The 26,410-nt window shown below is 44.2% G+C and overlaps 1 long non-coding RNA gene across 1 annotated transcript; it reads right to left on the bottom strand.

Annotated features, from left to right (window-relative positions):
* Nucleotides 1-827: 827 nt before the first annotated feature.
* Nucleotides 828-26,356, bottom strand: LOC146191963 (uncharacterized). Its single transcript, XR_014706377.1, has 3 exons — nucleotides 26,226-26,356; nucleotides 17,055-17,121; nucleotides 828-967 (listed from the first exon to the last, which is right to left on the bottom strand). It is a non-coding gene; the product is annotated as an uncharacterized LOC146191963 (long non-coding RNA).
* Between the last annotated feature and the right edge of the window lie 54 nt (nucleotides 26,357-26,410).

The following is a 26,410-nucleotide window of genomic DNA, read 5'->3' as shown; positions in this document are numbered from 1 at the left end:
GTAGCGGATCACGGTAGCAGATCGCGGATCACGGTAAGCTAAAACTCTATTTCGATAAGAAGTTGAGGTTTTTTTCTTGTTCCGGCCGTTCGTATTCAAACTGTTTCCTCCAACTACGTGGTCGGGCACCCCCACCACGTATCTCCCTCCGCACTGGTCATTAGCAGCAAGTGTCACGACCTCACTCTTGCACCACTACATTTTCTTCATCATTCTTCCCCCGGACTACCAACGACGGTAACGGCTTTCCCGAGAACTTGATGCTATCACATGCTCATCTTATTTCTTGAAAGAATCGCGCGTGTACTTGCTCAGTGATAATCTCGTATTTGTATAACTTACACATATATGTTACCTACTCTGTTTTCCATTTCTGTGCGCGCCACACTTTATGTAATACCCTCTAATTAGGGTTTAAGGTATTTATGTGGAGTGAAGTGAAGTGAAGAATTATGAAGAAAACATCTGAGAAAAAAACATGCACAAAGAACGCTGCTTGCAAAAGCTCGGGCAGTGGCTTCAGCGAATTTTGTCCTGGGCTGAAGACTCGACCAGTCCCTCCTTAATCCATAACCGAGTTTCTCAATGAAATGTTTATACTAATAGTACTACCAAAAATGTCACTATGCCTTGGAGCAACTAACAGCATCATAGCCGCAGTGTTGAAAGGTTAGTCAGTTGAGATGCACAGTCTTCGACGCTGTAGATGATGATCCGTGCAATTATGTAGGTTCAGTAGTTTAACTCTATATTGATGAACTGCTATTGCGCTCGTGGAATGTGCGGTTTGAGTCACGCTAGAGTACAAAATAAAAAACAAGAAAAATCAAGTAGGCAGAGTTTATTTGACGTTAACGTCATCTCAGTGCCTGACTTTCTTTTTTTAATCCGAACAGATTCTTGACGGTGAACCCCAATCTTTTGGGCATCGGCATCCACGAGGGCATCTGCTGTTACCTGCACAGCTCTGTAAGAGAAAAAGAATATAGTCATCAGTACGATTTGCTCTGATTAATGACATGAAAACGTCTGCTGGATGATGTTCACACATAAAATGTATTTTACAAAATAGCGCCATTAATTTTCAAATGGCAAACTAGAGTAAAAAATATACATTCGGCAGATATTCTGAAGAGTAAAAATTGTGCTCAAATACACCGCTACCTTCCCCTCATGTCGGAGCTGAGGAGATTTCTATCGCATCCAAGAAGAGTTCAGTTGTAGGCGAGGAGTGAACCTTGGAGTCAGGAAGTAAATTTCTTTACGTAGAATGAACGGTATTTTGCCTAATCGATTGCTATTTCATTCCAATGGCCACCACGTTCACCATCTGAGACAGCTAGAGTTCGCTGCGGACAACGATGTGAGACTGAAAATTTAGGAGAGGTCAATGTGATGGGAAGATCTGAGGAACCAGGGCATTCCCGTAAGAGATGAAAAATACTTAACGCAGCGCGCATAAGTCAAGAAATCTGTGGAGAAGGATTTCGACTCTATCTTTTGTCTCCTGGTGACCTTGTCTACGCCCGTAAGATATATAGAAAACGACACGCTCGCAGGGGTTTCCGGAATTTGGAAGCTATGATTCTTTGCACTGGGCTGTTGTCGCTAGGTTTATTTTGTTTCCCATTAAGAGCTATTGAAAATTTTCGAATGCAGTGATTGAGCGCAATAACTTCTGAAAAAAAAAAAAGCCCCAAAACCCGATATCAAAAGTTTGTGGATGAGGTAGTTCTCAAGGTACTTCAGATGCAAAGGTTCCGCTGGAGATGCTTAATTTAGGGGCAGAGGTCAGGGAACAAATGCCAAGCAAGTCTTTGGTTTCATATGTTACAATTGTTATTGGGACGTTTCTATGTTGATGAATGGGTGATACAATTTTGTTTATTTTCCAAATTATATTCTGTACCGCTGTGTGTCACTAGTAAAAAAGCAAAGAAAAGGAGAGCATGGTGGAAGCTGCCACCATCCGTTTCAAAGGGCGCGACCTTGTAATACATCCATCCATGCATTCATAGACTGTACTTGGAGACCTTCTGACGCACTTCGGCTATTCCAGAAATGTGCAGCACACTGCATGAACAATCATTTTGTACAGCACACTGTGGCTGAGTGAGCAATAAATGTGTTTTCGGAATTTGCAATACAATCAGAAATGAAAGCAATTGATATTTTTTGTAGTGGCGGCTTGAGCGCCCTTCAGTCAAATTCTAAGAACGAAAGAAACGCTGTATGCTGCAAAATACTCTATAACGTAACTTTAAAAATGCCTCCCCTATTTTTTGTACGACTCTTCGAAGGTTCGAAAGAGGCACAGTTTCGACGAATTTTTAACGCACTCCTGGGAAGTACAGTGTTTAGGCCACCATTATTGTGGGCTTGAAGAGAGAATCTCGGTGCCGTGAGGTTGCCCACTTTTCTACTCGTGTTCATAACTGCCATATCGGTTTTAGGACAAGGCAACGCGGAATTGGCTTATCTAAAGTTTGCATTTTTCGTCCTCGTATTCTTTCCCGGAGGCCAGGGGTTGAAATTCAGCCAGACTTTAGCTCTCATGTGTCATGCTACCCAATTAGACTGCATCAAAAGTAATGAACCTTTCGCTTCGTTCTGTTCGTCTTGAACGTCACAAAATCAACCTGGTGTTGGCGCCCCCCTTAGTAAAAATTACTATAGCGTCATTAGGTAGCTGAAGCTTTATTTACGCTTATGAGAGCGCCTTCCCACATACCCCATCCATTATTTCGCACTATATTGGGTTTCATAGAGTACTGAGCATGTAACGAACTGTGAGATAGTTATTTTTTAGGTAATAAATTTCTTGTTTCCTAGAGAATCATTTGTTTCTATATGTAATTGAACAAGTATCCAATTCTCAAATGATATTTAAATCAGTTGAGGATTTTAAAGTATTTAATATGAATCCAATTTCCTTTCAGCTTATTAGCCACGATCGTGACTTCATTCCGTTATTCCTGGGTCTAAATTCAAAGATTTTCTTCCAAAATCGGTTTTGACAAGGCAGTTCAGTAAGAGACGCGCTATCTTTGATTGGCGCATTTCTTCAGACCTGGTAAAGTTTAGCGAAAAATGCCCGCAGACAAGAAAAGAAAATACGGGAGCAGCGTGCTCGTTACTTGTCTACTCTTCCGTGACTTCTTTCCACGCAACATTACCATGCGCGACAAAAAAAAATATTTTTTATTCCCGTCTCGAGTACTGTCCAAACCTTGTTTTTCTGCGAAAATCTTTTCGTGAGATTTTATGAGCCGTCAATACAAAACGAAATTCAGCAAGGACTAAAGGCACGCTGCTATAGTAGCGTTTCACATATTGAAAGCTGCGGGGCCGAGGCTTGTGCCACCATATTATATGGCACCCCGTTCCATCTCTAACTCAAACATGAATAGATAGCATATCACAGATTTATCTATAGTCCTGCTGCGAAAGAGTGGTTGCTGTCAATCGCGAACCGACAAATCGTACATCATATTCTAGTGCACTCAACAAATTATTCATAAAACATTCAGCAATATGATCTCGAATGCATAGGCCTGAACGAGTGCCCGCTTAGTCAATATTTGTGAAACTATATTTCGGATAATGTACCTCATCCGAAATGCCAAATAGTGGCACTTATAATTCCACTATTAAGCCTAAACAAAACACCACGAAAATAAAGAAACGCCTTTATATCTTCTAAATTAGCATCGCAGAAATAGACCCAATTTGAACGACATGAAACGTTAAACTAAGTTAATACCGGGTATTTTAGAAAGCAACCCCTAGTGCAGTCATTCGTGAAGGTCATTTATTTATTTATTTATCAATACTGCAATCCCCTCAGGGGACTTTAGCAGGGTGGGACACAGTACATATGTTAAGAGTACAATAGTAACACAGGTAAAAAGAAAACAAAAAGAAGATACGAATGAGATCAAAGGAGCTCTAAGTTTGCGGTCTGTAATCTTTTCTTTTTTTTAAAGATGGAATGCTCTCTCAGATGAGGAGCTCGAAGACGGCAAGCTCAGTTTTTCGCAGGTGTGGCGCGTGGAGCCGGTGGCATAGTAAGTACGCACCCCTGCTGTTCTTTTTCATATATATGCAATACTTTAGCCGCGCCGGTACATACATCCGCAAATGTACAAAACTGCTGATACAAGAGCGCACAACTTTCCAAACTACCCAACTTTCCTCCAACATCAGCGCTGCACCCTGGCTTGTCTCGTGTCACCTTTTCCTTCAAAATGCCCTCGACACTTTCGCGCCCTCTAGCTCAGCGTGACCTTGAAGTTTGCAAACAGCGTAGGGGAGTGGCACGCTGGAACATCTTCGGCTGCGTCCGTTTCCCTGACGTTTGGATACAGACTTGGAGGAGCAGAACCGTATCAGACGCTTTCTTGACAAGCCTAATCTGGCTTCCGCTTCGTAAGTTAAGTTCAGCCAAACAAGACTACCACCATCCATTTCCACCGAGAATTTTCGTATAATATTTTCGAATGCTTTTGCCATTTCAGCAACGGCCTGTGATTCCAGCGCAATTTGCAACGGATGTGTGGTCCCATTATGCCTAGACTTTCAGATTTGGGGTACCGCTTAACATCTGGTTCAGTACACACTGAATGCTTTAACCGAATCTCCATTGATATATTTAAAATCGTTATTTCAAATTCAATGAGTTCCGTCGCTGCGCGATGTGCAAGTGTATTCTACAGCAAGGCATACATTATGAAAGTGATAGACATCAGTGACTATATGATTAATTAGCTAAAAACACTAATAAACTTGTACAATTGGAAGTATATGAATCATTATATTAAGAATTGAACGATGTCAACATATTAGTTGAGTGCCGTTTAAAACTGATCGGAAACGCAGTTCGACATAATTAACGACAGTTACACGCAGTTCCTCCACAATGCACATTTTAAAATGCATTTCTTGCATAAATGCATGACTAGAGCAAATCCAAAATGCAAAATACGAAAACAGGTTTTCTGTTTTATGCAGTAGAAGCAGTTATGGTGAACTCCGTGACATTACTACAGCTAGCGACTTCATTTCAAGACTGCATTATGAGAAGCCAAATTCAGGATGTGTAGAATTCTTAATTTATGGATGCATGTAGTGAAATTCGTTGCTCAGAAAGACAATTTAAAAACTGGACTCAAATACAATGCTCACAGTCTTAATGTTCGTGGTATAATGTCGGCCATAAATAAACTTCGAAATTTTAAATATTTCTTTTGTATATAATCATTATATCACTGAGGTGCACCATGATGTAAAATATGCGTACAGCCAGATGCACATTTGTGAGCATGCCGAATGAAAAACTAAAGCCCTGAAAACTTACGGAAGGCTTGCCTCGACATTGATCGTCATTTATAACCATGCTAATGCGATAACTAGCACTTGCTGAAATAAGCTGTTTCTGAAATTCTTGCTTTACTTCAAATCTTTTGCCATGTTTGAGATAATAAACTTTTAAGGATTTGACAGGAATATGGCTATTCATTGTTGTATATACAGGGATGATGAAGGGGTTTAGCGTCTACCCTCCCTAAATGCAGGGCATCAGCTTGAATTCCAAACCGGAGAGACGAACTCGAGGTACGAGACGGAGAGGTGCGAAAACTTGGTATCTAGGGTATTATAATGCACACCTTATCAAAATGGTTCAGCCATTTTGGTACAGTATTTCGTCACCGTAAACAAAAAGATTCTTTCAAATTACACTTGAATGTCAGATCCCCGCGGCTGGGAAGAAATAGCCAAAGTTGTTGTCCGGCTTGTAACGTAGCCAAACAGACACGAATCTTTGCCTGCCTGCAACTTTAGTTGGCCCTTAAACCCTTTTTTCAGGATGTGGCAGCTATGGTTCACTGACCTGTTACTGCTTTGTTTCTTTGGCTTTTCTGCCTACTTTGCGGAAAGCTTTTCAGAACTGATGCCCTGCCGATATAATATATATCAGGAGCCTTTGTAATGCCGGTCCCCTTTCAAGAAAGGAGTGTCAGCTTTGTAACTGCTTTAGGTGCTGGGTCCATTCACCCCGAACCGTAGTTTTTCCTGCGGCAGCCGGCTTTTTTTTTTCTATTCCGGGCCACAGGATTACTGGTCCCAGACTGAGAAATAGATACCAAAGAAACATTTATCACTCCTGGACCCACTTACGGTCCCCGACCATCCTCCCTCTCTATCTTTATTTCTTCGGAAGAAAAAGCGTAATTAGCCCCCACCAGTTATGATCGCGCTGCATAAACGAAGTTCACTTATTGAAACGCTGGCCTGACTTGAGAACTGAGGCTTCCCACTCTACCCTTACTCAGTGCTTTCTAATCACTCCCTAAATGTCCGAGTTAGAAAATGCAGCTGGAAACGCTTGGCGCTGGACTCCAGGCATGTGAGGCTCGTCTAGCATGCTGTCTTATGAAAGAACATATCGTACGGGATTCCATAAAGCTTATTGAGGTTAGAAGGGCTGGTACCAAAAACATTATGCAGGGGCTACCTGTTAAACTGATTACACTCGGAAAGCCCAAGAAGGGACAGTTTCACCTACAGATGAGGCACCATCTCAGAATCGCTGGGTGAAAAGGAAGAGGGTTAATTAAACAAGGTATTTGAATGAGTGGATGAAAATGGGACTTTGAGATCACCTCCGGTGCAACAGCGCCTGTTATCGGAGAGGTCACAAGTTCGTAGCGCCATCACAAAGCTGCTATGTTGCCTTATTAAAACCTGGTAATAACATCTCAGAACCCCCGTCTTTATATCTCACGGGTCAACACTGTTGGCTGATGATCATGTGTTCCGGGTTTAAACCTGAATTGTTCGGATCAACTGCGATGGTTTTGCTGTCTAGTGTGAAAGCACTAAAGAGGCTGGCTGGCGAACTTCAAAGACCATTCGGGAGACTAGCGCGTTGAAGTCGTTATACTGGGCATATTTTAAAATACCCGCGTGGAGTGGGGCTACAAGATAATCAAACAAGGATCTTGACCGGGGATAGACAGAATAAGAGTGCTTTCGCACTGATATGTACCATGCTAAAACGGCTTTTCTTACTACGCTCTCCATTGGTTTAAACAAAAGCGAGGGGTATATAACAGTTTTACAAGGATGTAGTGCGCAATACAAAATCTCTGAGCCTTATTTTATGGCGCCAACAGGCTAATAGATATGACTGTTGTGCATTAATTGGACGCATTTAGGCTGCGAGAGATACTGCAATTATTAATTGTATTACTATAAACAACTATTCTTTGCCGATGCTTATGCGCCGCAATGTTTACTGCATTGCACCGCGGGCGACAGCGCGGAAGCAGGCAAAAGCCTCCCGCTGCCGCTGACGCAGATACGGAGCCAACAGAGAGCAGGTCGCGCAGCTTGCTTCGACGGAGAGCTTAACTGGAGAAAAGTTCCCATTGCTTCCTCGGCAACAGAGAAGGTCGTAGGAAATAGCTCCTGTTTTCCATCGAGATCGGCCGTGATCTCCCAAGATTTGACGGTATAACCTCATGGGCTGAGGCTGGTGAATTAAATCTGCTTTCACATTGATATCCATCATGACAGTTCACAGCATTGAGGAAGCTGAGATAATCCGTGCCAGGCCATAATTCCGCCCTGTCTTCAATTTACATGCGCCCCAGTACAACCCTGTAACGCGTATTTGCGTGGTTTAAGGTGAAACTGTTTCTAGACTTATAAAGCAAAGCCCCGTGCGCGACAGTTGTGCGCGAGATCTGTCATATTCGGCACAATTCCGTGACATGCGTTCTTGTCTAGCGTTTCTGCAATCTTCAATTCCACACTTGACCGCACATGCCCCGCCGGGGTGGTGCAGTGGTAAGACGCCCGACTACTGTGCCGGAGTTCCCGGGTTCGAACCCGACCGCGGCGGCTGCGTTTCGATGGAGGCGAAACGAAGTGGCGTCCGTGTGCTGTGCGATGTCAGCGCACGTTAAAGATCCCCAGGTGGTCGAAATTACTCCGTAGCCCTCCACTACGGCTCCTCTTTCTCTCTTTCCACTTTCATTCCCATCTTCCTCCCTTCCCTTACGGCGCGGTTCGGGTGTCCACAGAGCAAGTGTGACAGTTACTGCGCCTTTCCCTTCCTGTGAACCAATTTAACTTTTTAACGCCAAGGAACGCCACGTAACAGGAGCGATGGTGTACCGTCTAGACGCGCTTGCCGTAGAAATTGTTGCAGATACATCGCCTTTCCTTTCGTGTAAAGCAATTATATATATATATATATATATATATATATATATATATATATATATATATATATATATATATATATATCAGTTCAGTCGTGTCCGACTCTTCGTGACCCTATGGACAATGTCACGCCACGCATTAGGTCTCTCACTATCTTCCTAACATCACATAACTTCATCTTCAGTGCCTCGAGGATGCCATCTAACCATCGCGTTCGCTGCCTACCCCTTCTCCGGCGACCCACAACCTTTCCCAACATCAAATCTTTCTCCAGCGACTCCTCTCTTCTCATCAGATGACCAAAGTAGCTGAGCTTTAACTTTAGAATTTGACCCTCCAAAGAGCAGTCAGGGTTTATGGTCGATGTCACCCGTTAATAATTAAGGGGGTATTATTAACGATGCGCCCTTAACGGTGCGCACACTCCCAGACACCCTTAGAGTGAGTGGGGGTAGCTGTTCCGGTCGCGAAGGAGATGCCCTCGACCTGCGTGGCAAGCTCAGCCGGAATTCAACTACCTTGTAGTGACAGAAGGGGGTGGTCGTTTGGAGCCCAGCGGTCGCCGGTTCAAACCAGAGAAAGGATCGGAGTCAGAAGTAACAAACAAAACACAATTTATGCACAGCAAGAGACGATACAAAGGAATACACAAGATCACTTGAAATACATAGACGAGAGGTTCACAGAATACAAACGCTAAGCGTGCAATTACACAGGTATCCAATAACGTAGAGGCTTTACAACAGATGAAACACGAGAGAGTACATAAACAAACACCAAATTGTTCACCGGGCACTGTTGCAGTCCGACGCCTCAAGAGTCACGATGTGGCCGCCATACGAGACGAGCGCCGCTCCCTTGAAAGACCGTGGGCTTGCCAGCAGCGGGTGATCCCCGGGAGTCCAGCCGAACACGTCGCAAAGCACTGACGAACTGACTGACTGACTGACTCAACAAGCGGCGCGGTCGCTTTAAATAGGGCGCGCCGCGTCTGTTTGTTAACACGCGCAAAAGCTAGCGCGCACACACACATAGCTTCGCTGGTTATAGCTCCCTCTTCTCCTCCCGTCGAGCCGCGCGTCGTCATTGGCTAGGTCCCATAGAGGATGCTAGAATTTTCTGGCTGATTCCAGTCCGATGAATCACCGTCCTCCCCGGGCAATGGAAAAGAGGGTGACGGCAACGCGTACAAAGCTACGCGCTCTCCTGCGCGGGGAAGGGGGCTTTCTCTACATGCTTTCCACGCGACGCCGCGCGGGCCTCGCGCCGTGCCGGCTTGATGAAAATGGGCGCCGATTTCGTGACAGTCGACAATATTGACTGATTTGATCTTCTGGCAGTCCAAGGAACTCTCAAGAGTCTTCGCCAGCACCACAATTCAAACGCGTCAATTCTTCGGCGGTCAGCCTTTTTCACAGTCCAACTCTCGCATCCATACATCACAACTGGAAAGACCATAGCACGAGTTATACGGATCTTGGTTGGCAGACTAATGTATCTGCTCTTTACTAGGCTGTCAAGGCTAACCATTGCTCTCTTTCCCAGAAGCAGGCGTCTCCTAATTTCATGGCTGCAGTCTCCTTCCGAGGTAATCTTGGAGCCCAAGAAGAGAAAATCTGTCACAGCTTCCACTTCTTGTCCCTTGATGCTCCAGGACTTGATAGGGCAAGACGCCATGATCTTTGTCTTTTTAATGTTCAGTTTAGGCCCAAACTTCTCACTCTGTTCTTGTACGCGCATCAGAAGTCTCTTGAGTTCCGCTTCACTTTCTGCCATTAAAGTGGTGTCATCCGCATATCTAAGGTTGTTGATACGTTTTCCAGCAATCTTCACTCCAGCTGAAGACTCGTCCAGACCGGCCTTCCTCATGATGCACTCTGCATATAGGTTAAATAGGCAGGGCGACAGTATGCAGCCTTGCCTCACTCCTTTCTCAATCGGAAACCAATCAGTAAGACCATGCCCAGTTCTGACCTGTGGCCTCTTGCCCTTCATACAGGCTCCTGAGGAGACAGATAAGATGAATTGGAACTCCCATCTCTTGGAGAGCTTGGCACAGTCTGCTGTGATCTACGCAGTCAAACGCTTTCGCATAATCAATAAAGCAGAAGTAGATGGGTTTCTCGAACTCTCTTGCTTTTTCCATGATCCAGCGAAGGTTGGCAACTTGGTCTCTAGTTCCTCTCCCCTTGCGAAACCCAGCTTGCACGTCCGGAAGCTATATATATATATATATATATATATATATATATATATATATATATTTATAAATAGAGCGAAGGGTACTTCATGTCTTTTTTTTTTAAGTTGGAAGAGCACCGGACGCGTTATTCGGAGGTCGTGGGTTCGGTTCCCCCCATCGGCACGTTGTTTTTTCTTCTAATTTGTGTTTAATTATCTTTCCCCTAAATAGATTACATTACTAATCTCTGTGATTATCATAGTAAACATTAAAAAAAAGACATGAAGTACCATCCCCAACGCTTTCCTTGGCCTCGCCGACTGTTGGCTTCGTTCCTTGATGTATTATAACGAGCACCCTCATTTCCCTTTAATTGATCTGCTTGTAGCTTACGGGGGTCTCGCTTCTGGCAGTCTTGAAGCCATAGGTAGCGTAAGAGGGTTCTAGCACAGCGTTCTCCCTCCCTCTTTATCACGTTCTACGTGACGCTGGTGGTAACAAACGACGTTCCACGTCCGCCGCCTTGGCAGAGGGTGGCGCTGGTGGACACTCTCAAGGTTCGTATACAGACAACATAAATACCCAAGAAAGTAGCAGGGGGGACAGCGGCCGATGTAGCTCAGTTGGAAGAGCACCGGACGCGTTATTCGGAGGTCGTGGTTTCGGTTCCCACCATTGGCACGTTGTTTTTTCTTCTACTTTGTGTTTAATTATCTTTGCCCTAAATAGATTACACTAATCTCTGTGATTATCATAGTAAACATTAAAAAAAAGACACGAAGTACCATTCCCAACGCTTTCCTTAGCCTCGCCGACTGTTGGATTCTTTCCTTGATGTATTATAACGAGCACCCTCATTTCCCTTTAATTGATCTGCTTGTAGCTTACGGGGGTCTCGCTTCTGGCAGTCTTGAAGCCATAGGTAGCGTAAGAGGGTTCTAGCACAGCGTCCTCCCTCCCTCTTTATCACGTTCTACGTGACGCTGGCGGTAACAAACGACGTTCCACGTCCGCCGCCTTGGCAGAGGGTGGCACTGGTGGACACTCTCAAGGTTCGTATACAGACAACATAAATACCCAAGAAAGTAGCAGGGGGGACAGCGGCCGATGTAGCTCAGTTGGAAGAGCACCGGACGCGTTATTCGGAGGTCGTGGGTTCGGTTCCCACCACTGGCACGTTGTTTTTTCTTCTACTTTGTGTTTAATTATCTTTGCCCTAAATAGATTACATTACTAATCTCTGTGATTATCATAGTAAACATTAAAAAAAGACACGAAGTACCATCCCCAACGCTTTCCTTGGCCTCGCCGACTGTTGGATTTTTTCCTTGATGTATTATAACGAGCACCCTCATTTCCCCTAATTGATCTGCTTGTAGCTTACGGGGGTCTCGGTTCTGGCAGTCTTGAAGCCATAGGTAGCGTAAGAGGGTTCTAGCACAGCGTTCTCCCTCCCTCTTGATCACGTTCTACTTGACGCTGGCGGTAACAAAGGACGTTCCACGTCCGCCGCCTTGGCAGATGGTGGCGCTGGTGAACACTCTCAAGGTTCGTATACAGACAACATAAATACCCAAGAAAGTAGCTGGGGGGACAGCGGCTGATGTAGCTCAGTTGGAAGAGCACCGGACGCGTTATTCGGAGGTCGTGGGTTCGGTTCCCACCATTGGTACGTTGTCTTTTCTTCTACTTTGTGTTTAATTATCTTTCCCCTAAATAGATTATATTGCTAATCTCTGTGATTATCATAGTAAACATTAAAAAAAAGACATGAAGTACCATCCCCAACGCTTTCCTTGGCCTCGCCGACTGCTGGCTTCTTTCCTTGATATATATATATATATATATATATATATATATATATATATATATATATATATATATATATATATTGTAAGGGTGCGTTGAAGCTCAGGTCGGTGTTCAGATCGACCGTTTAACTAGCGCGTCAGTCTCTTGCGTCTTCGTCTTTTGTCTGCCGTCTTGTTTTTTTTAGCACGCGCCTTTCGACATATGCTCGTCGTCTTTGTCACCGTCGACAATCACCGAGCGTTGGTGTGACACTACAATTACCCCCGGGAGAAAAAAGAGGCATCCTTCCGACTCATGGTGTGGACACAACAGGCGGGTCGTAACAGGGCTTGAGGCGGTCAACGGGCACTGTTTCACGCTCGCGGCGGCGCATATCCGGTGTCGCTACAAGCGGTTCTATAACGTAGTTCACCAGAGAAGTCTGGCAAATAACCCGATATGGGCCATGGTATTTGGAAGCAAGTATGGTATAGAGGCCGGAAGGGGTGGCAGGAACCCAAAGCCACACGAGGGAGTCTGTGCTGTATGAAGGAGCTGGAGAAGACTGTGCGCGAAGGAACTGCTGGTGACCTTGGTTCTGGGTTGTAAATGAGCGGGCCAACTGGAGACATTCTTCTGCATATGCTGCTGCTTTAGAGACGGTGGTCGCTTCGGAGGTGTCAGGGCGATAAGGAAGTATCGTGTCCATAGTTTAGGTGGGTTCACGGTCGTATAGAAGGAAAAAGGGGGAGAAGCCGGTCGTGCTTTGTATTGCAGCACTATAAGCGTACGTGACGAATGGAAGAAGCCGGTCCCAGTTTGAGTGGTCTGACGTGACATACATGGCCAGCATGTCACTTAAGGTGCGGTTAAAACGTTCTGTCATGCCATTTATCTGCGGATGGTAGGCCGAGGTAGAACGGTGGACAACGCGGCACTGCTGAAAAAGGGCTTCAATGGTCTCGGAAAGAAAAACACGGCCACGGTCACTGAGCAATTCTTTAGGTGAACCGTGGCGCAGAACGAGATGGTGCAGGACGAAAGACGCAACTCTGGCGCCGACGCAGAAGGTAAGGAAGATGTTTCTGCTTAGCTCGTAAGGTGGTCAACAGCCACGATAACCCAACGGTTTCCAGCTGGAGTGACTGGTAGTGGCCCGTAAAGATCAATACCAACACAATCGAATGGTCGGCTGGGGCAAGGCAAGGGCTGCAGCGGAACGGTGGAGTGGTGTGGAGGGTTTTTGCGGCGTTGGCATTCCTGGCATGCGCGAACGTATTGACGCACGAAGCGGTACATACCCTGCCAGTAATAGCGGAGGCGAAGACGGGTGTAAGTTTTCAACACTCCGGCGTGGACACACTGAGGATCGGCGTGAAAAGCGGCGCATATTTCCGAACGGAGATGCCGAGGAATGACAAGGAGCCACTTGCGTCCGTCGGAAAGGTAATTTCGGCGGTAAAGCATGCCGTCGCGGATGGAAAAATGACGAGCGTGGCGGTGAAACGTTCGTGAAGCTGGGCGCAGAGAAGGTGTAGATAAAAGCGTGAGAAGAGAAGCAATCCAAGGGTCTTGCCTTTGTTCATTGGGCATGTCGGCAATTTCTAGCGAAAATGAGTCACTTATGGTGGTAGCTGTCGAGTCAGAGCCACATTGAAGAGGTTACCTAGACAGGGAGTCGGCATCAGAGTGCTTACGGCCAGACCGGTGGGTGACCTGAATGTCGTGTTGGTAAGCGGAGGGCCCAGCGAGCAAGACGGCCGGATGGGTCTTTAAGGCTGGACAACCAGCAGAGTGCGTGATGGTCCGTAACAACAGAAAAGGGACGACCGTAGAGATATGGGCGGAACTCCCCAATGGCCCAAATGATGGCTAAGCACTCCTTTTCGGTTACAGAATAATTCTTTTCGGCCTTTGTTAGGGTACGGCTGGCATAAGCAACAACGTACTCTGGGTTGGCGGGCTTTCGTTGTGCAAGGACAGCGCCGAAACCTACACCGCTGGCATCAATGTGAATTTCGGTAGGCGCCGTAGGGTCAAAATGGCGGAGAATCGGAGGCGACACTAGAAGGCGCCGAAGTGTCGAAAGGGCCTCATCACAGTCGGATGTCCAAGACGAAAGAATGGCGTCACCGGCAAGGAGATCAGTCAGCGGTGAGAGGATCGAAGCGAAATTTCGGACGAAGCGACGAAAATACGAGCACAGCCCAATAAAACTACGCAGCTCCTTTAGAGAAGTTGGGCGTGGAACTCAGCTACTGCACGGAGTTTTGCAGGATCTGGACAAACACCGTCTTTCGAAACAACGTGCCTCAATATAGGAAGCTGGCGAGCCCCGAAGCCGCGCTTTTTCAAATTTAGTTGCAAGCCGGCATCAGTCAAACACTTTAGCACACGCTCGAGATGGTCCAAATGTGACGTAAAATCTTTTGAGAGCACGACAACATCGTCCAGGTAACAAAGGCAGTCATGCCACTTGAGTCCGCACAGAATTGTGTCCATCATGCGCTCGAAGGTGGCCGGCGCGTTGCACAATCCAAACGGCATGACGTTAAATTCATGGAGACCATCAGGTGTCACAAAGGCGGTTTTTGGTCGATCGTCAGCTGCATGGGTACCTGCCAGTAGCCAGAGCGAAGATCCAGAGATGAAAAGAATTCGGCGCCTTAAAGGCAATCGAGAGCGTCATCAATACGTGGAAGGGGGTATACGTCTTTTCGAGTTATCTTGTTCAAACGCCTGCAATCAACACAGAACCGTATAGAGCCATCCTTTTTCCTCACGAGAACAACTGGAGAAGCCCAAGGGCTGTGGGAAGGCTGGATGACGCCACGCTGAAGCATGTCATTAACGCGCTCTGTGATAACTTGACGTTCAGCAGCCGATACCCGATAAGGGCGCTGGCGTACCGGAGCGTGCGTACCGGTGTCGATGCAGTGAGTGACTACGGATGCGCGCCCCAGAGATGTCCGAGGAAGGTCGAATGAGGAACGGAAGTGCTGCAGCAAGCTGACTAGCTGGTCGAGTTGATCTGCTGAAAGGCTAGCATCCAGACAGCCAGAAAAAGCTGCAGTGGAGTCCTCGTTCTGTACAGAAGCGGGCAAGTCAATAGTATCGAGCTGCAGTGGGGTTGGGTCTTCTGAGACGGGAGATGTCATAGCGTCATCAACGTGACGCTGGCGGTAACGTGACGTTCTACGTGACGCTGGCGGTAACAAAGGACATTCCACGTCCGCCGCTTTGGTTGAGGGTGGCGCTGGTGAACACTCTCAAGGTTCGTATACGGACAACATAAATACCCAAGCAAGTAGCAGAGAAGACAGCGGCCGATGTAGCTCAGTTGGAAGAGCACCGGACGCGATATTCGGAGGTCGTGGGTTTGGTTCCCACCATCGGCACGTTGTTTTTTCTTCTACTTTGAGTATAATTATCTTTCCCCTAAACAGATTACATTACTAATTTCTGTGATTATCCAAGCAAACAAAAAAAGACAAAGTACCAACCCCAACGCTTTCCTTGGCCTCGCCGACTGTTGGCTTCTTTCCTTAAAGTATTATAACGAGCACCCTGATTTTCCCTAATTTATCAGCTTGTAGCTTGCGGGGGTCTCGGTTCTGGCAGTCTTGAAGCCATAGGTAGCGTAAGAGGGTTCTAGCACAGCTTTCGCCTTCGCTCTTGATCACGTTCTACGTGACGCTGGCGGTGACAAAGGACGTTCCACGTCCGCCGTTTTGGTTGAGGGTGGCGCTGGTGAACACTTTTAAGGTTCGTACACAGACAACATAAATACCCAAGCAAGTAGCAGGGGAGACAACGGCCGTTGTAGCTCAGTTGGAAGAGCACCGGGCGCAATATTCGGAGGTCGTGGGTTCGGTTTCCACCATCGGCACGTTGTTTTTTCTTCTACTTTGTGTTTAATTATCTTTCCCCTAAACAGATTACATTACTAATTTCTGTGATTATCCAAGTAAACAAAAAAAAAGACATAAAGTACCATCCCCAATGCTTTCCTTGGCCTCGCCGACTGTTGGCTTCTTTCCTTCAAGTATTATAACGAGCACCCTTTGATCAGTATATATATAAGATGAGGTAGGGGCGCACAAACGAAAACAAAGGTTTATTTCCGACGTTTCGGCCGGGGCCCGGCTTTCGTCAAGGAGAAGACAACAACAGACAATCCTTGACGAAGACCGGGCCCCGGCCGAAACGTCGGAAATAAACCTTTGTTTTCGTTTGTGCGCCCCTACCTCATCTTATACATATCTCTGGATCCTGAAAGACTTTTATTAAACACACACACACACACATATATATATATATATATATATATACATATATATATATATATATATATATATATATATATATATATATATATATATATATATATATATATATATATATATATATATATATATATATATATATATATATATATATATATATATATATATATATATATATATATATATATATATATATGTACCGCTGCAACGAACACCAATCTCAGGCAGACGATCAGAAGCAAATGATAGGAAAGGAAGGGTAGGCTTTCGCCATTCTCCTCTTAAGTGGCCTTTAAGAAAACCTCTAAGTTTTCATCACGCATAGAAAGAACCACGCTTGCTGATTCTAAATGCTAGAATTAGAGCTTAAACCATACTTAACAAAAACAGGAATAAAATTTATAATGAACTTACTGCGTATATTGAAATACATTGACGTTTTGCACAGCGGCAAAAGTTCTATTCCCTTGTATAAACGAAAAGACGAGAATTAATGCTAATTCTGGCAACCAAGGCGCCCTCGTGCAGCTGCTTGAAGACAATGTTCACTTTTTTAGCATACTCACAAAGCCTCTGCAGCTGATGCGTTCTTCGAATGTAGTTTGTGTAGACGTTTCAGGCGCACAGTTAGCACTGAAATATAAAAGCCATCTCATATCTCCAACACAACTCGTATTCCTCGAGCTTTTTCGAGGAAACTCAATAGCATAAGTATTTCCCGAAACAGCCTAAAATTTCAGCTCCACTTATTGGGCTGCAAGAAGTACTTACAGCATTATCTCACAAGCTTAGATTTTACACAACCGCACGAATCCTCAGCAAAATGTGATTACTTTTGCACATCATTGTCAGCTCAGCTGGATGTTCAGATCTAAGCGTGATAATGTGCCCACCATTACCGTACACCGTGTAGTCCGAGTACAGGCTTTAAGAACATACATAAGACAAAGCTACAAAGTGCAGAGAATACCTGCAAACCAGATGAATATATTAGGAAGCACTATTCTTCATAGCTACAAATTCTCATTTATGGAAGGCCTCTGCTTTCACCTTGAGACTTTGATACCCTTAAAAATCAAGCAAAATGCAACACTTGTTCTATCAAGGCAATAATAATTCAATGTCAGTTTGAAAACGCTGGGTTCAAAACAAAAACGTAAACGATGTTTTTGAATTGGTATATAACCTCCCTAAGCTGCGAATATTTTGACCCAATTTTGTTTTCCCTTCCGTTCGCCTAGCGTTTCGTGCTCTCCTTTTCTTGTTGTTCAGGACGTGTCCGTAAAAGGCGAACAGTACTTTTACCGTTGAGTTATATGCAGAGTCGATGTTCATTCAATACGTATGTCATTAACTTACCTTCGTTCTCCGCCTATTATGGAGTGTTTTCGTAGCTTATTTTGCACATGTGATTTTTTTTTCAATCAGAACATATCATATAATCTTTTTTGTGTGTCCTAAGAACGTGAACACAGGTATGACGCAAATGGTATACCCTTGCAACTTTCAGTAGTATAGGCAAGGTGAAATCCTTATGGGAGAGCACCTCTTATATACATCCTACAATTAAGACCTTTATTTCCTGCTTGCTTCAATTTCGTGTTCCTGATCTGTGGTTAAAACCTGTCCTACTAAGTTGTATTACCTCGTCATGTTTTGTTTATTGCTACCTAATATAAACTACTTTTTATTTGCGATACTATTCAGCACTTCGATATTTCTGCGATTATTATTTTTGAAACCAGAATATTTTTTTTTCAATTAGGTCAGTGTTCATTATTTGGAATCTATACCCAAAGTTACTAATCCATCGAAATAAGCAGTGCTTATATTACAATGCATTATCCGTTAACATACATTGGCGAACAATCTCAATCGAAGTGGGAAAATGTTACGTAAACACGCAGTGATAGGCTCTACGGACAAGGTGTGTCCATTCGTCTCTGGCGCGCTTACAGACTCAAAGTGTATTGAACTCATCGAGGAGAGCTGTAGTATCTTAAATTCAGGTGTAGACAACACTTAATAGTTTTGTACTACTGACCTGCGCATCGAGTTTATAGCGACAGTATGACTGCAAAGGTTGTGACTGAATCAAGTGCATTCCTAAATATATGTAAACGTGATACAAATTTTCCCTCCTAACTAGCGCGAACACTAAGAAACAACACAGACATTTAGTACTGCCCAAAGCTTGGGGTAGGCTTCAGAATCTAAGCATATTTTGTTTTCCTCCCACAAACTGAATAAGGTGTTTATTGCTCAATGTTTTACATACTGGCTGCAGATTCAAGTGCAGAAACAAATTATTTTTTACACTACATGCCTTACATAGTCTGTTTCGCATATTGCTTCTGAGACCGTTAAAATAAAGGACCCACACATTATTTCTGCCTTTAGGCAGATGATGTGGCGGCCTTTCTGAATCCCATCCGTGGCTCTTATTGCAGATCTTTATTAGCATACATGCACCTTGCTAATGGTGTAAACGCCAAGCTCTTAATTTCTGTTTCTCCTGTCTTGTAGGTACTCATTACTAACCAGTGTAAATATATTACAGTGTGCAAAACTCCCCCCGACAGAGATAAAACGCCCCACTTTAACCAAGTTGTAAAGCCATGACCGCAATTCCAAGGCTAGTTTGTTGGGTTGCGGATCAAAGCTATCCAGTGGGTTTGATTCCTATCTAACCCTCATCTCATATGAGCTGTCCGCTTGACAGCGCTTGTTGCCATGTCGCCCATATCATGCGGTTTAATTCCAAAAATTCTAGCGATCGGTGTGTTGCCGGCTCATTTCACCTTCCAACCACAAACTTCCAGAGCAGAAGCCCGTTACTGTTCATTGTTAAAAATAGGCCAACGACAAATGCTCTCATAAACCGCGCTTTATCTCTGCGCCTAATGTAAAACAATGTTGCGACTCTCGGCACCGCTTAATAGCATGCGATATATGAACAAGGTGGGCTGCAGCGTGATGGTGTACAGGAAGGGAAGAATACTCTATGCAGGTTGTTGATACTTTGGCCTCCTACATATGTCGCATGTCTTTGCGTATGAATGAATACCCAGCTCCTCCTTTCATGCATAGTAAAGATGTGTTCTTCATAGCACACTTGGGTCTTTATTTATAGGGGTAGAAGTTTGTACATATATGAAATTGCAGAAGGCAGAAGACGATGATCAACAACAGAGACAGAAGGCCAAGTGATAGCACGGTTTGTGATACGAGAAGGTTGGCGCTACTGTTTTCCTCTGTGCTGTATCATCAGCTGCTGTGCTTCATGGACCACCGTTACATTCAGCAAATTGACATGGATCTCCTCGGCCCCTTCCCACCTTCATCTACGGGTAAATAGTGGACCTTTGTGGCCACCGTCTACCTTACCCGCTAAGCCAAAGCAAAAGCACCTTCCTTTGTTTTTTTTAATATGCTTCCACTTTTGGTGGAGTCCTGTAAGTTACAATAACATAATACTAATTATCTTTCTCTGCAATAGATACAATCGATATTCATCCCCTTATCACGTAATCAAAGCGAGTTTGTTTCCTTCCTATTGTGCTCTCTTTTTTGATAATATTACACGTGCCACTTTTCTTTCCCTAGGTCGCTCTGCTACTCTCTGAATTAAAGGAATCTTTTTAGAAAATCTCTTGTGACTAATGAATATGCCGGCACCGTTATGATATTTCTCTTATGTACTCTCCATTTGGGCAATATAGGGAAGATGTCATGTTGATGTTGAAATGCCTCTCAATTCCGCTCTACACCGGTCTTAATTTTCTGTTCTTTCCGTTTCGTGGTCCTGATCATCAGTCGCAAGCTGTCTTACAAACCCATATTGTCAAGCCGGATGTAGCAGTTCTCTGCAGATCATAAATTGCAACCTCCCTTCGAGACACACAAATATTACTTTCGTTTTTCGCATTCCAAGCGTAGGACTGTTCAATCTGTTTTTCCTAATGAAGTCACAATACATTATTGGTACTCTCTTCACAAAATTACTCACTAAGGCGGCCTTTCTTGAGGATATCCGATTACTAACGCATTCTTCGTCAGCTCTTTTTCCACACTGCTCTATATCGAGGTCTTCGAAAACTTTTGTAAACGCGCAGTGATTGCAGTTGTTCAGATTGTGGGACCCTGCTTCACGCTCCCTCTGCTGTAAATGTATTGCTTTCTTTAATACTAAATTTATTGACTATAAAATCCGCTGTAAACAGTAACCATTAGTTTTACACATGGCTCTTTACGACCTGATTTCGTAATGCTAGCATGAGTGCTGAACAACTGAATCAAATGCTTTCTCAAATCTGTGAAGGTTGATACACGTTGTCGCGTATAACGAGCGTCAAATTTATAAAATAAAATGCAATTTGAATGCGACTTGAACCAAGTGTACGACGCTGGCACTATGCGAGAGCAACAAGACTCTTTTATTTCTTTGTAGAAATAAATAAATATGTTTATTATTCAACTTTATATATATTGACTGCAGATTCAAATATCATATCAAAGAAAACGTAACGTGGCTCATACAGGCGCGCTAAGGAACAACTATTTTTATTACTCAGATTTATATATAGGCAGCAGATTCAAGTATCATACCAAAGAAAGCACAATGTAGCCTACTTATGTGGGTTAAAAGTGCGCCTGCATGAGCCACTTGTATATTTGTTTCCAGACATGTCTTTCGTTATCCTTCTTCGTGTTCCATAGAAATTTAAAAAATCTCTATGGAACCCAAATTTTAATTGAATGAAGCCGCCTTTAATGGAGTGAAGCCATAATAAAACTCATTCGCGTCTGTGGCTCTTCTTGTGGTTTCCTGTTAGAGTATGTTACCTTTCAGGTTTCAGGTTTTTTTATTTTCAAAAATGTATTACGCAAATTTGTATGATTTATTTGGTACAGAAGGAGGTCCCAAAGTTGTCAGGGGGACCTCCTATAACAAAATGCTTAAAACAAATTCACAAATATGGCAGACATTGAACATTAAAATATGTTAAAATCCTGTCCTCTTAATCAGTAGTCTCATACTTTTTCATCAGCTATAACCCACATATTGAGACGCACCATCGGATATAGATGAAATATGCGTCTTTACTAATAATGCCAGAACGTGCCTGCGATGGCAAGGAGTAGCGTGTCAAAATTGTAATCCAAGGGTACGAGCGCGTTTGACACCCATCTCATCCCCATGTCAAATGTGCTTTCCGACTGGCAGCTGGTGTCATCTCTGACATACTAAGTGGTCTTGTGACGTCACACATTCACGTTGTGAAGGTCTCGACCTAAAGAATGCTTCATTACATGTCACCTGCATGAAGTTGGGCACGAGATTTGCATAGGCCAGCACGTGTCTCTTTATTTTGCACACGATAACATTTCTCTTGTTGTCGGCAGCCTAGATGTAAAAGTTGAAGGAATTAAGTGTAATTGTCCTGTATATTTAGGGGGTAGACAAAACAATTTCAAGACAGCACATACGTCTAATTAAAAGCGGAAATGGCGAAAACCACTTTGCAAGTGAACTGCGGCATCACTGCCAACGCTAATCTCATCATTAACATTTTCACTGACTGCATCTCCCTTGTGATCGCTACTATTGTCCTTGGGCTAGAGAAGGAGAATTACCACCGGCTTGTCACAAGCCCGGCGCGGCCCAGTGGTTTGCGCCCTCAACTGGGGATCAGTAGGATTATGTTGAGTTCGCAGGTGAAGCAAATCTGCGAACATTTCCGCGGCCCATGAGCCTAGCAATTGTTTTTCTTACATCCGATATATTTCGCATTCGACATATTTCGCATCTTAACACTCTTTAAAATCTTGTCAGCTCAAGGTACTTGGAAGAACATTTATGAATGGGTTGCTTGATTTTTGCGCATTTCTCCATCTGCTGATTCGAAGCCTGAGTACAGCACATTATCGTTTTGTTTCAAAATCCTGTCTGGTCTTTTTGTTAATTGAACGATCAGTTCAGTTCAGTCGTTCAGTCGTGTCCGACTCTTCGTGACCCTATTGACCATGTCACGCCACGCTTTCCGGTCTCTCACTATCTTCCTAACATCACATAACTTCATCTGCAGTGCCTTGAGGATGCCATCTAACCATCGCGTTCGCTGCCTACCCCTTCTCCGGCGACCCTCAACCTTTCCCAACATCAAATATTTCTCCAGCGACTCCTCTCTTCTCATCAGATGACCAAAGTAGCTGAGCTTTAACTTTAGAATTTGACCCTCCAATGAGCAGTCAGGGTTTATGGTCGACAATATTGACTGATTTGATCTTCTGGCAGTTCAAGGACTCTCAAGAGTCTTCGCCAGCACCACAATTCAAACGCGTCAATTCTTCGGCGGTCAGCCTTTTTCACAGTCCAACTCTCGCATCCATACATCACAACTGGAAAGACCATAGCACGAGTTATACGAATCTTGGTTGGCAGACTAATGTCTCTGCTCTTTACTAGGCGGTCAAGGCTAACCAATGCTCTCTTTCCCAGAAGCAGGCGTCTCCTAATTTCATGGCTGCAGTCTCCTTCCGAGGTAATCTTGGAGCCCAAGAAGAGAAAATCTGTCACAGCTTCCACTTCTTGTCCATTGATGCTCCAGGACTTGATAGGGCAAGACGCAATGATCTTTGTCTTTTTAATGTTCAGTTTAAGCCCAAACTTCTCACTCTCTTCTTGTATGCGCATGAGAAGTCTCTTGAGTTCCGCTTCACTTTCTGCCATTAAAGTGGTTTCATCCGCATATCTAAGGTTGCTGATACATTTTCCAGCAATCTTCACTCCAGTTGAAGACTCGTCCAGACCGACTTTCCTCATGATGCACTCTGCATATAGGTTAAATAGGCAGGGCGACAGTATGCAGCCTTGCCTCACTCCTTTCTCAATCGGAAACCAATCAGTAAGACCATGCCCAGTTCTGACTGTGGCCTCTTGCCCTTCATACAGGTTCCTGAGGAGACAGATGAGGTGAATTGCAACTCCCATCTCTTGGAGAGTTTGCCACAATCTGCTGTGATCTACGCAGTCAAACAATTTCACATAATTAATAAAGCAGAAGTAGATGGGTTTCTGGAACTCTCTTGCTTTTTCCATGATTCAGCGAAGGTTGGCAACTTGGTCTCTAGTTCCTCTGCCCTTGCGAAACCCAGCTTGCACGTCCGGAAGCTCCCGATCCACACACTGCTGCAGCCTACCTTGGAGGATTTTCAACATCACCTTGCTAGCATGCGAAATAAGCGCGATCGTGCGGTAGTTGGAACAATCTTTGGCACTGCCATTCTTTGGAATGGGGATGTAAACTGACCTCCTCCAATCCTGTGGCCACTGCAGGGTTGTCCAATTCTTCTGACATAATCTATGCAGAATGTTAACAGCGTCATGGTTGAGGTTTTGAAGCAACTCAGCTGGAATGTCATCAATTCCGCTAGCTTTGTTCTTAGCAAGGCTGGCTAAGGCACATTCAACTTCACTCTTCAGGATGCCCGGCTCGAGATCAGTGATCAATTGAACGATAGAGGTGATCTAATTCTATTCGCAGTTACCTTAGCAATTACCTTAGCAAGTACCTCCTACTTAGTTGACATTATTGTGGTCAATCAATAATTTAGCATGTTCTTGTCATGCGCTTTCGATGTTGTGGATGAAGACAGCGCCAGTGTTCTTGCAAAATTTCACCACTCTCAAAATTCAAAATCATTGGCATATCCGGTGGTCACTTTCCTATCATCGCCTGCCCTGCAGATTTCAACAGAAATTTATGGCGCTATGCTCGTCCGTTCTTTCCTACCTTGCATTGCTTCTAAGATTCTTTTACTGTTATTACTTTGATGGAGAGATGTTCATTCGCTTTGCATCACAGCCTCTTTTCTAGGAAATCTGTGTTCCGGATCTCACGGCGTAGCTATATAAACTGACTGTTGCGACTTGTCTCGATTAGATATACTATTTCCTTCATTCCCGACAACGTGGTCTCCTGCAGTGATATGAACGAAGGCCAATGTCGCGGCTTCAGCGCGTGAGCCCACCCGGCGGCTTTCTTAAGTTCTCCAGCCAAACGACAGAGCGATGAAGGCTGTAACTGAACAATTGTCGACAGACCATGAGCTCTGCAGAGTGGTCCATCAGAGCTACCGCGTAAAAGCGTTCATCATTGCTCTCTCACACGCGATGCTGTGAAGATACTTGCTGCTGACAATGAACTTTGGCCTCGACTTCTTTCCTTGAGAAATCCGTAGAACCTAAGAATATATCAACGCATCTCATACCTATCTGTGTCCTTAGTAACACTTTCATTCATTCCACTATCAGGCTTGCAACTAATATCTTTTCGAGGTTATGTCATCGCTCTTGGCGGCGGTGCAATAATCGAGCTCATTCCAATGGGCTTCTAAATATGCATCGGTTTGTTCAGAACCACTACAAATGAAATCCAGTTTGCTAATGCCGTTAACCCGGTCTGTTTGGGAAAGCATATTCATGGTGTATACTCCCTGCTATATTTTGTCTTTTGCTCCGATCGTGTCTTTAGTGCCAATGCACCCCAGCATTGTACAGTGTCATCCAATCTCAGACAGAATACAAGAAAACGTAGCCGCCTAACTAAAAGCGCCATTTTGTCAAACCCGCTCACCCAATAAAGCCAATTGGCAGCCAATTCGAACCACCACCTGCAGGTACCTCAATATTGGCTTCACTTTGCCTCTGCATGGGGCTCTATTGGACACGACGGCTCTTCGAAGAAAGCTAACAGCTCTCCGCGTGTTCAGCCTAAGAACAGACAACCCTGTATGTTTGAAACGCTGTGCATTACATATTTCGTCCTCCATGAAATGCAGTTTTGGCGTTGTCGGTGATAACTAGCTTTCATAGTTCTGGCAGATAGGAACCTGTAATTACCAAGTCCGTAAACTGACTGATAACAGATCTGTACGATTTGATAAAGAGCGACTTTTGATCTATTGACTATGGCGCATGCCTTTGTGCACTTCCTCTCATACGCCATGTTTTATTTATTGCATTGCGCTAACAGAGCCAACAAATAAATAATTAGGTAATAGGGATTACAAAGCGCATGCACTCAAACGAAGAACTAAGAAGTAACAGTGGATGGAAACATTTATTACCATCGATTCATTCCTTTAAATGCAGAGCTTTAGAATCCCCCTCTAGTTTCTCTAAGTAGCACTGATGGACGTCGACTAACAAATAAAGGGCTGACTACCGTCTACAATCATGTACAGTGAGGTCACGCGAACATAGCACATTGCTTCGACTTCACCAAAGCATGCTTGGCAGTAAATATCTGGCAGCTACAGCGCACAAGTTCGTTCATTCAGATCGATTTATTTTTCTGCAGGTGCTAAATGAGGACGGTGCTGATACGGCAGCAGGAGCTTTGATGGCAATATTGCATACCTCAGTGAAGTGTAATGACCGGTAAGCTCGTGCGTGTTTATCGTAAAGATCGCGACGCATAGCCGGCATACTATTTCGACCATGCTTACTCACATTATCCTATCAAAAATATAATTCGCAAGAGCCGTTGAGTTTTTTGGCATTGCGCAGAAAGTAAAAATAATGAATGCTTTGTTATTATAAGTCTCATTGCCCGCTATCATATGTGCACAACTTTGCAATAAAAATGCTATAGAATGTTTTTTTTAAAGAGAGTTTTTCTACCTTACAATAGGGAAATGCATCTGGAGTTTAAAATGGTGCCATTTCTCACCTCTCCATGAATAAGGCGATGAGCAGCATTGTGGCCAGAAACTTCAGCATCGCGAAACGGTTTGGAATTCGGCACGAACGCGTTGAAACGCTATGCTCGAAATCGTACCGCGTCTGTGTGCTTATATACGATTTTACACTGTAAGAGTAAGGTCAATAAAAAATAAAGTTAAAATAAAATTGTGG

This window comes from Amblyomma maculatum, chromosome 4 (assembly GCF_055883805.1).
Source record: "Amblyomma maculatum isolate TAMU_Amacu chromosome 4, ASM5588380v1, whole genome shotgun sequence".
Lineage (NCBI taxonomy): Eukaryota > Metazoa > Arthropoda > Arachnida > Ixodida > Ixodidae > Amblyomma > Amblyomma maculatum.
This window is presented reverse-complemented; position numbering and strand designations above follow the sequence as displayed.